Raw genomic sequence first — 12,479 nt, 5'->3', positions numbered from 1 at the left:
TTATATAAATTTTTATGGAGTTTTCGTAATAATTTATCCATTCTGTCTGGTGTGGGTTCTGTATTTTGTGATTGAGATTCATTGAATACATCTTGAAAGTCTGCTATTTTTTTTTTGTTGTCTTGCTAATCTATCTTGTTCAATTTTATTTGCCATAATTTTTTTTTTCTAGATATAATTTTTATTCACCAATTCATAGTACAAAACAGAATCGACAGATAATTCAAGTGACATTAAACAAAACATAAATCTTACATTGTTGATTCCCATATAATATTATATAATAAAATATAAAGAAAATACCCTGATTTCAACCAACAATTTTAAATTTGCACATAGGGCTTTCCATGTACCTTTACAGCATAACTTGCATATATCTTATACAAATGAATTGGCTGGTTTAAATTTTAAAAACAGAAACAAACAAAACAAAAAAAAAGAGGTTGGAAAGACCCCACTTCCCATCACTTACCCCCTCCCGTCTATAAATCTGGAAATTCTCTATCTGCTATAGCTAATTCTAGATACATGGTGTCCCGAAAGGGTGCAATAAGTTGTTTTTGTATCTCTATTGGATAGCTTAGAATGACACTCTTCCATTTAAAAAAAAAAAACCTTTAATCTGGATTTCTGAATTAATGGAGGTGTCCATTTGTTCCATAATAATTTGATTTTTCAATTTTTGGGCAAATTCTATTAAATTAGGGGATTTATTTGATTTCCAAAATTTCAAAATTTATAGTCTGCCTACCATAATTATAGCATTATATTGACGGCTACTTTGAAAATTGGTTTCTTTCTGCCCGTCTATTAAGAAAAAAACATAATTTTCTGTTATCTTAAATTGGTTACCATTAACTTTGTTTGCCCAGTAATTTATTTTAAACCAACAATTTTTAATTTTGGGGCAGCTCCAAAAACAGTGGCGAATATCTGCCTCTAATGTCTTACATTTATGGCAACGTGCACCTTCCTTACTCCAGCGGGCTTTAACCTTAGGGGTAAAATATTTTCTATTTATCATTTTGGTATGCAATTCTCTCCATGACGATGAAAAAGTTGCAGAGTCTACTAATTTGAAGCTTTTCTGGATAATCTCTGTTGTGACTTGCCACGCCTGGGCAATCTTTTGTACTTTTTGTTGGCCTATAAAGGACAAGATTGTTTTATATAGTAATGAAATAGAGTATTTACCTATTTTAAAAAGATTTAGGACTGGTTTTATACGACCCCATGTATCCTCTTCAGGCTCATCAAGAAGCAATGTCTGGATATAATGCCGGACTTGTAAGAATACATAGAATTGTTTATTTATCAGTCCAAATTCTTGTCTTAAGTCCAGGAATGACTTAACTCTCCCTGTGTTATTTTCTCTAAGTTGTCATATATATTTTAAAACCATTTATTGCCCATTCTCCAAAGATTTTGGAATTAAATGCTGGCATAAAATTAGGGTTACCCAAGATAGTCAAGTATTTGGAGCAACTAAAATTAATGTTTAGCATTTTCAAAACTTTTTGCCAAGCGACAATCACATATTAAATGACTGGAATTTGCTTTAATTTTAGGGGCATTTTCTCGATGTACAATGGAGAAGAGCAGAAGAGAGTAAGGGTGTACCAGATTTCCTCCATGGTTCGTACAGCATAATAATCGGCTTCATTTAGCCAGTCATAAACGCTATCTTTGAAATAGATGCTAGGTTGTATATTTCTATTTCTGTAACGCCAATCCACCTCATTTCTAAATAGTGCTAATGTTTTTATAGGCAAATAGCCCTTCGTTTATCTCCCCATAAAAACTGAAGACATCTCTGTTTTAAATATCATTAAGTCTTCATGTTTATCATCATAGGTATATTCTGCATTAAATAAAAAAGTTTGGGGAATATTGTCATTTTTTATCAAATTTACTTTACCAGTTAAGGTCAATTTAAATTTAGCCCAATTTTAGAGGTTATTAGTTATTTTACTAAAAATGGGTGATAATTAAGCCTATACCAGTCATTACTATCTTTGGAAAGTTTAATACCCAAATAAGTAAATGCTTCTTTAAACTGAGATCCTGAATAAGAATTATTTTGTTTCTTTAGCCAGAACATTTCAGTTTTCGCTGTATTAACTTTCTACCCTGAAAAGGCACTGAACTCCTGCACTATTTGTATTAATTTGGGGACATTTTCTTTTGTATTAGACATTAGTATTATAAGTCATCTGCGTATAATAAGGTTGTGACTTGTCTTGAGCCAATTTTAATTCCTTCAATTTCTTTCCTTAAAAGGATAGCTAGCGGCTTCCAATGCCATATTAATAAATAGGGAGATAAGGGCATCCCTGTCTTGATCCCTTATATAGCTGGAAGCTAACTGAGGCCCTATCATTAATAATAATAGCAGCACTAGGTTGTTTATACATTATATGAATGAAATTTGAAAAATGGCACTCGACTCCAAACCCAGAGAGCACAGAGAACAAGTGGTCCAGGTAATGGAGTCGAAGGCCCTTCTCTGCATCTATTGCCAAATTGCTGCAATCGTTCATTTTAAGTTTTTTTTTTTTTTTTTGTCCTAAATTGAAAGGACATTCAAGATCAATTGGACCTTTCTCAAATTTTGTCGATGCATTTCTAACCAGGCATGAAGCCTACTTGATCTTATGTATAAGGGATAGTATAAGTCTTGCTGCTATAATATCTTTGTAAGGCGTTTGTAGTCCGCTATTCAATAGCGAAAGTTGGTCTATATGAGCTAATTTCTTCTTTATCTTTCCCATTTTTTAAAATTAAAGCTACTAAAGATGCTGTAAAGTAATTGGAACAAGACATGCCATCCGGTATAATAATTATTAAACGATATTTGGTCAGGTCAAGAGATATTTCATCTATAAGGCTTTTTGTATAATCCTGCCGGAATTTGATCAGGTCCAGCAGCTTATTTAGATGCTGTATTTTTTTATAGCATTAATTACTTCTAGTTGGGAGAGTATAGGGTTTATTTAATTCCTCTAATTATTTTTTCTATCTTAGGTAGCTGTAGCTGTTTTCAGAAATTCTCTTTTGCATTGTATATTAATTTTATTATTTGAATATAATTTCTGAAAATATTGCAAGACATACTGTTCGATTTCTTTAATCTTAGTAATTTCTGCCAAGCGGTGTTTTGAGGGATTCTATCGGGGTCTTCTTTTGTTTAATTTTAATTAAATTAGCTAAAAATTGGCCAGGCTTACCCCATACCTATAAAAGAGTACGTAGTCCTTAGTTCTTCCTGTGCCGCTTTTTGAGCTATAAATATCTCTTTTTCCTTTTTTTCCCCTAGATAGCTATCCCACTTTATTTTAACTGGGTCATTAACATATGCATTATAAACATTTCGCAATTGATTTGCCAGCTGTATATCTCTAGCTGTCATTTTACGTTTTTGCATTACTAGATAAGCCTTAATTTCTCCCATTATTACGACTTTAAAAGTTTCCCATAGCATTTTAGCACGCATTTCTGCATTATAGTTATTTTGATAGAATTCCCTCCATTTCAATTTGAGCCATGCTTTAAACTGTACGTTAGAGACGAGGTACTTTTGAAAAAAAAAAACCCTATTACTTTTTAATTGGTTATTCCGAGTTTTGATATTTAAGGTGATGATAGCGTGGTCTGAAAGAATAATTTCTTTAATATCAGCTAATATTTCAAAGCCTAGCAGATTATCCGCCACCAGAAAATAGTCTATTCTCGACATTGTTTGATGTGCCTGTGATTCGCATGTGAACTTCTTTCCATCCGGATTCTGAATCCGCCATATATCTTTAACACCAAGTGTTTTATTAAACATTTTAAATATTTTAGTTTATTTTTTGGTGTTGCTAGTTTGTGTACATTTCAATCTATCTAGTGTGGGACAAAGTGCAAGATTAAAGTCACCTGCTATAATCAAATTTTTGGAGTGATAAGGAAGGAGCTCTACTTGTAATCTGTCCCAGAATGCAGTATCTGATTTATTAGGGCCGTAGATATTACATAATGTTAAAATTATTCCTTCTACCTCTACTTGTAAAATAATAAATCTCCCGTCTAAGTCCAGTTCGGTCTCCAAAATCTTATATTGAAGTTTTTTTTTATTAAAGAGAAGCGCTACCCCTTTCTTCCTATTTGTACAAGGGGTACCAACTACTTCCCCACCCAGCCTATTGTTAATTTAGCTAATTCTGGTGCTTTTAAATGTGTCTCTTATAAAAAGACTATGTCTGGTGTACATTTTTTAAGTTGTGTTAATATTTTTTTCACTTTTGTGGGATGTATCCCGCCTACGTTCCATGAAGCCATACATAACTGATCCCTCATTCACTTATCGTAAAAATGAGTATATTAACATAATACTTCCCAAATATATTTTTCTGTTGGGAGGGGTAGGAAGTGGGAAGAGGAAAGAAGAAAAAAAAAAAAAAGAATGACAAACAAAAGAAAAAAACAAGCATCTAATACAACAGTTAATCGCTTCTCGAAAAGAAGTCAACTGACTATACTGATATTGCCACATAACCTAGTTTTGTTGATCTCCACACATTTAATCTATTTTCCAAGAGATAATATACACCAACAGGTTATACAGAGATACCTTTACTTTGGAAAAATTCCTTTACCTCTCTCAGGGCGTTCAGTGTCACGCACTCATTTTCTGAAAATATCTTAATTACTGCAGGGTATATAATTGTAGCCTTCATCCCCATGTTTATTAATTTAGTGCAGTACGGTATAATTTCTCTCCTCTTCATTGAAGTTTCCATGGAAAAATCTTGGAACATTAAAATTTTAATATCTCCAATTAAAAATGGATTCTCTGTTTATAATGGTGCAAGACACTGAGTTTGTCCTGGAAGTTCAGAAACTTTACAATTACAGGTCTGTTTTTATTTATTCCATTGGCTAGCATTTTTTGTGTGCCTATGAGATGGGTAATAGGTTGGGGTTGATTCCTAAGCTTTGCGGGTATTAATACTGACACATATTTAAGTAGCTCCTGCTGTTCTACGGCTTCAGGTATACCTATAAACCTAACATTATTCCGCCTTGCACCGTCTTCAATCTCATTTATTTTCTGCTGCATATCTGCTATAAGTTTTGTTTGTTCTATAATTAGCCCCCCCTCTGCCCCTTTTCCCCCCTAGGTGATTCCTATCCGCATGCTCAGAGCAGGCAGACAGGGTTATGGAGCAGCGGTCTTTGTGACCGCTGCTTCATAACTGCTGTTACTGGCGAGCCTGCAGGCTCGCCAGAAACACAGGCCCTCAAGCTCCTTACGGAGGCTTGATAAATGGGCCCCATAGCATGCATTTTAAAAAGTTGACACACTTTAGCATTGACCTTTAAACATATAATAACTATACATAAAATTTATCAGGTATCCTTTACCGTGTAGTACAAGATTTTAAATAGGCATTTTTCAATCACCCTTAGCCTAAATTAACTCCATACTCAAAAAGGGTTACATTCAGCTCTCTTAAGGAGTAGACACTCATAAGTGATAGAAAAATAGGGTCTTTAGCATCATAAACCCTCTTGGATAATAAAACAATGACTTGTATAAACCCCTATATGTCTACCAAATATTTTTGTAGAAGTAAATCCCAGTTCCTAGGGGGATAGCTTTAGGCAATCCTTTTATCACCTAATCAGTTCTCTTTTATACAGGCCAATGCTCTGTTAGGGGGTTAGGACTTCTTAGAGTCAGAATCTTTAGTAGTCTGCTATCTCAAGTGGCACCCAAAAAAGAGAGAAAAGAGTACCTTGTTACCCGATGGTATCCATTTCTGTTAGCCTCTATATATTAAGGCTCTATGCAACCCTGTCAGGTTATTCAATATCTTCCTCTCGGTTACACAAGGATTTCTATTCCACTGTGGTGCAGCTTTGCTTAAGACAAAATCCACTACCGGGCCTCTCTTAGCCTTTATAGCCCAGGGCTCTGTATGTGCTTATCTGAAGACCAGGTAGTATACATGCCTAAAAGAAACTTCTGCTCCGCAGTATGATACTTTGGGCTCGATCAAGATCCATCACCAGCCTCTGCCCTGTATAACCGCGCTGCTTTCTTTATTGTCTTGCTGCCCGACTTTCCACGGAGACCACCTCTCCTTATTGTCGCCATCAGACACCGTAACAAATCCCTGTTGAGGATATTGTGTCCATCCTTATTGTGTGGTCAGGTGGTACAGACTTCTGCTAATCTCTGCTGTATTTCCTCTCTGGGATTCCACCTTTAAGTACGGCTTCTATATCCTCTCGGCAGCTGCCGCTGTCTGGCCCAGACCTCCCTGTGTCTTTAATGTTTTGCTGTATCCTGTGGTCTAGCGGCCTCACTGTTAGTCTTTAGAGGCTTTTTCCGGGTAAATAGAAAAAAAAGATATCTCCCTTCAGGAGACCTCAGAATCTCAGGCTGTATTATGCAACTGCTGCTCAGACAGGCCTGGGAAGTGAGCCAGCAAAACTCATACCAGAGGATCAGAAAACAGCTACTCCCACCAGCTCTGATGACTTGTGCCGCCTACAAGTTGCTCTGACAGCGAGCAAAATTGATCCAGGAGCTGCCTGTAGATGGACAACCGAAGCAACTCCAAGGAATAAGTTTGCAGCACAGCGTCTTACTCAGGGCTGAGCTATATCCCTCAGAGCAACCACACAAGGCATCCTCTCATGTCACCGCCCCTTTGGATCTACCCTACACAGTGTTTGCCATACTTAATAATTTTGTCTGAGTGTGCTCTATGAGAATTACCAAGCTGCTAGGTATGGATACTAAACAAAAGAAAAAACACTAATGGCACAACTAGTGGTGTAGTCAGGAATTCCCCATAGAACGCCATAAAAATGTATATAAGCAAGGACAAAGTATGGTGGAATTATGGAGGACTTAGGATACAGCTGTTCCCAGCATTTAAATTTAAGTATAGAATGGGAAGAGGCCCTATCTGAATGTTCCAATAAATTAATGAACATCCTAATTAAACACAATACTTCTGAATATAAGCGATTATAATAATTGATTACTGTTCAAAATGAAAAATTAAAAACATTTGAGACAAAAAAATACCAAAAAGAACTGGATAAATATGAAGATGATATTAAACAAACAAAAATGTGAAATTGAATAGGGACTTAGAAGATTATCAAAATAAGAGAGTATACAGATGGAAAAGAAATGTAACACCAATAACACCACTAGAAATAACCAAAAAGTAACCATCATTTAAAGTGATACTGAAAAAAAAGAGGAAAGAATCTGAAACCCCTAAGGAAGGTCCTACACCCCCCACTCCAGTTAATCCTAATTCAACTAACTCAGATAGAAAAAAGGGAAAGGGTTTTTTAGAGGAAGAGAAAAGTTTGTCTTCAGACACACAAGAAGAGGTAGGAGGAGCCAGCAAAAAAACAACAAAACAGGGAGAAAAGACAGGGCAACAAACATTACAAGAGGAGCCCCAACCTTCTCCAAAATAAAAATGAAACAATGAAAGTAATCAATCTCTCCAAAAATTTTTTTATCAGAAGACCATATCAGTCTATTGGCCAAAGGACTATACTTTTGTCCAAGCAGCCCCCTAGATAAATTTGAGAATATAAAAGATATTCAACTTTACTTAAGGAAATTAGTATTTAAAAAGCAGTATAAACATACGCAAAATAGCAGAGAACCTGAGTCCAATAGTAACTGGACCACAGAGGAACTAGAAACACTACAAAATATAGATGATCTGCTGAAAGAAAATAAGCCATATTCAACCATTAATTGGCGTCAAAATCTAATGAATAAATCCAAATACATACTTACAAATTAAACCGCCACCTAAGAACCTAAGTAAAGGGGAAATCAAGGCATTATCTGAGATCAATCAACGGGAGGATGTGATAATACGCAAAGCTGATAGGTGGCAACATAGTGATATGGCCAACTGAGATGTTTTTAAAAGAAGTTTATAAACAGTAAAAAAAAAAAAAACTTGCTATAAAAAATTATGGAGCAATCCATACAACAGTTTCATACTCAATATAAAGATCTAATTGCATATGCTAAAATTAATAATATCATCACTGAAAAAGAAAAAAATGTTCCTGACCGTAATAAATCCTAAAATTTCCAAATTCTATCTATACCAAAGGTCCACAAAATTACTAAACATCCTCCGGGATACCCGATAGTATCAGGGAATGAGACTGAAAAGGTGGAGTCAATATGTTGACATCAGACTAAGGGAATTTTTTAACCCAAATGTCATCCTATATAAAAGACACCATAAAAACATTGTAACAATTACAAGGTATTCAACTACGGCTCTACTACTTGGCTAGTGACCGGGGATTAAGAGGCTCTGTACAGCCAGCATCCTACATGAATTAGGTCTCAAAGCAGTAAAACATTATTTGGATATATCTGCAGAGGAGGATAACAACCACAATGATTTTGTCATGCAGTTACTATAATTTGTACTTTAGAAAAACTTCTTTGCATTCAATAATCAGTTTTATCTACAAACAAGAGGGACGGCGATGAGCACAACATGTGCACTGACTTATGCAAATCTATTCTTAGGCTGGTGGGAGCAAAACACAGTCTTCACAGATACCAAAGAAGAATATAATACTAATCCCACTCTGGCTAAGGTACATTGATGATATCTTGTTCATATGGGAAGGCACAAAATAAGAATTGGAATCCTTTTTTTAAACATACTGAATAACAACAATTTAAACATAAATTAAAATATCAGACAAGTCAAACTGAGATATAATTTCTTTATCTGAAAGTATTTAAGAAAGAGGATGGAACTATAGGCACTGACCTATTTAGAAAGGACACAGCCACTAACACAATTATGTTTAGGTGAGTTCTTACGAACTAAAAGAAATTGCTTAGAAGATTAATTATACCAATTAAGAGAAAGAGAATTAGAAACCAGACTTAGTCAGAGAGAATACAACAATACATCTATTAAAAAAGCCAAATGAAGAGCCAAACATACCAAAAGACAAGAGTTATTAAAACCAAGATCTTGCAATCAGGATGGAAAAACAAGTTTGGTGTTGACATATAACTCACAGAGCCAAGATGTCCTTGATATAGTACAAACACATTGGCGCATATTACAGTCGGACCATATCCTCAATGAGTTAATAGGACCAAAGATTGAAGTAAGCTACAGACAAACTAAAAATCTAAAAGATCTAGTAAGCCCAAGCTATTACTTGAGAAAAAGAAAACTACATCTAAAACAAATATACCATGTGGATCATACCCCTGTGGATCTTGCATTAGTTGTAACATCTGAAAAAAACTGTATCAATTAAAGATAGGATTTGACAAAATACATTCTATATGGTAATTTATAAACTGCAAACACAACAGGGGTTATTTATGTACTACAGTGCAAATGGCAAAGCTCTATGTAGGAATGACGTCACATAAATTACGGACTAGATTGCAAGAACCAGTGGCGTCACTACAGGGGGCTAGGGGGGGCAAAAGCCCCCCAAGAAAATGCTTGCCCCCCCGCCTGCCCCCCCCGGCACTTTTTATAATTCTGGAGTAGTGGAGCGATTGTTTATTTTTTGTGTATATATTTATATACTGTCTCTCTGTACTGTTCGATCTTCACTTGCTGTTTGAGAGACAGACTACTGTGACACGACACCTGACCCACATGGTGATGATCATGTAGATGATGATGATGAGGGCGGCTAAGTGGCAGCATAAGGGCTGCGGGCAGGGCTAAAGGCAGCGCGCCTCTCAGTGAGTAAAAACAAGTCCCGCCTGAGCACCTCACACCACAGCACAGCACGTGCCTTCAAAGAAGGAGCTGTCTGCGGGCAGACAAGCTCTTAGCTCCTATCACACAGGACCGCCAGGGTCAGGACAGGATTCCCCCCCTCCCTGGTATAAGGTAGTGGCAGATCCAGTCGGAGGGCAACCGGGTAATTGTCCCTCCCAACAGCTAGGACCGTGTGTGCGTGTAAGCAGACTGAGGCAGCACTAGGTGGTTGCCTAAGGCTGCATATAAGCAGGGGCCTCGCAGCACCAATCCTGTACCAATCCTGCACAGTACTGCTTAGCTTACAGTAATACAGGCAAACAGCTGTTCTCCTCCACGCAGGTAGTGCACCGCAACAACAGCAGTACAGCACTACTTTTAAAAATAAAAAAGGCACCAAGATTGTGCAGCATGAGCGAGCTGTCAGATGTTTAGAACTACAGAGGTAATAACATGTAGTATATGTTGTGCTAAAGACAGTGCAGGGAATCCAATTGGTGTGTCACTATCACCACTTGAAGGAGGCAGGTGGGAGGAGTTTCCCACGAGCAGAGTGTACTCTGTATCTGCTCTCTCTGCTTCCATGCTGGTGTAGTGCCAGCCCATGCCTTGCTTACAGACTCTACTATCTGCTTTAGTGAGGTAAGTAGCAGAACGCAAGAAGCCTAATAAAAACTTCAGTGCAGTGATTAATAAATAATACCTAGCTAGACTGACTGTAGTTATGTACCTCTTTCCTGGCCTGAATGTCTTTTCAAAATTTATTTTTGTAATGTAAAATTATCTAATGCAATGCTCCGTGTTTGCCCTAAGGAATCAGGGGGAGGAGTTTCCCACTAGGAGAGTGTCACTGTACTGTAGCTGCACTCTGCTGCTGGCTTCCTGGGTTTGAACCAGCCTCTCATACTCTTCTGCCTGCTTCAGTGAGGCATGCAACAGCAGAACAAGCAGCCTAAAAAACACAACTCTAGTGCAGTTTTAGGGTCAGTACTGTGTATGCATCTAACAGCTAGCCTTTAGCATTGCCCCTCTTGCTGGTTATGTGATTTGTCATTATTAGTGCTGTGTGCATGTAAGGCTTGCAGTCCTAAAAAAAAGTACCATATATTCTTATAATTAATCTTCTTTTATTTTGTTGTTTGTTATGGGCTCAAATATCTTTTCAAAATATTAAATTTCATTATGCAGTCATACTATGCTATCATGAAGGTTTTATTATTTGAAGATTTTATATATATATAATGTGTCTGGGTGTATATATAGAGTGTAGTATATATATATATATATATATATATATATATATATATATATATATATATATATTATATATATATTATATATATAATATATATATATATATATATATATATATACAGGGAGTGCAGAATTATTAGGCAAGTTGTATTTTTGAGGATTAATTTTATTATTGAACAACAACCATGTTCTCAATGAACCCCAAAAAACTCATTAATATCAAAGCTGAATATTCTTGGAAGTAGTTTTTAGTTTGTTTTTAGTTTTAGCTATTTTAGGGGGATATCTGTGTGTGCAGGTGACTATTACTGTGCATAATTATTAGGCAACTTAAACAAAAAACAAATATATACCCATTTCAATTATTTATTTTTACCAGTGAAAACCAATATAACATCTCAACATTCACAAATATACATTTCTGACATTCAAAAACAAAACAAAAACAAATCAGTGACCAATATAGAAACCTTTCTTTGCAAGGACACTCAAAAGCCTGCCATCCATGGATTCTGTCAGTGTTTTGATCTGTTCACCATCAACATTGCGTGCAGCAGCAACCACAGCCTCCCAGACACTGTTCAGAGAGGTGTACTGTTTTCCCTCCTTGTAAATCTCACATTTGATGATGGACCACAGGTTCTCAATGGGGTTCAGATCAGGTGAACAAGGAGGCCATGTCATTAGATTTTCTTCTTTTATACCCTTTCTTGCCAGCCACGCTGTGGAGTACTTGGACGCGTGTGATGAGCATTGTCCTGCATGAAAATCATGTTTTTCTTGAAGGATGCAGACTTCTTCCTGTACCACTGCTTGAAGAAGGGTCTTCCAGAAACTGGCAGTAGGACTGGGAGTTGAGCTTGACTCCATCCTCAACCCGAAAAGGCCCCACAAGCTCATCTTTGATGATACCAGCCCAAACCAGTACTCCACCTCCACCTTGCTGGCGTCTGAGTCGGACTGGAGCTCTCTGCCCGTAACCAATCCAGCCACGGGCCCAGCCATCTGGCCCATCAAGACTCCCTCTCATTTCATCAGTCCATAAAACCTTAGAAAAATCAGTCTTGAGATATTTCTTGGCCAGTCTTGACGTTTCAGCTTGTTGTGTCTTGTTCAGTGGGTGGTCGTCTTTCAGCCTTTCTTACCTTGGCCATGTCTCTGAGTATTGCACACCTTGTGCTTTTGGGCACTCCAGTGATGTTGCAAGCTCTGAAATATGGCCAAACTGGTGGCAAGTGGCATCTTGGCAGCTGCACACTTGACTTTTCTCAGTTCATGGGCAGTTATTTTGCGCCTTGGTTTTTCCACACGCTTCTTGCGACCTTGTTGACTATTTTGAATGAAACACTTGATTGTTCGATGATCACGCTTCAGAAGCTTTGCAATTTTAAGAGTGCTGCATCCCTCTGCAAGATATCTCACTATTTT

This window comes from Bombina bombina, chromosome 6, assembly GCF_027579735.1.
Source record: "Bombina bombina isolate aBomBom1 chromosome 6, aBomBom1.pri, whole genome shotgun sequence".
NCBI classification, from domain to species: Eukaryota; Metazoa; Chordata; class Amphibia; order Anura; family Bombinatoridae; genus Bombina; species Bombina bombina.
Note: the sequence above shows the minus strand (reverse complement) of the source record.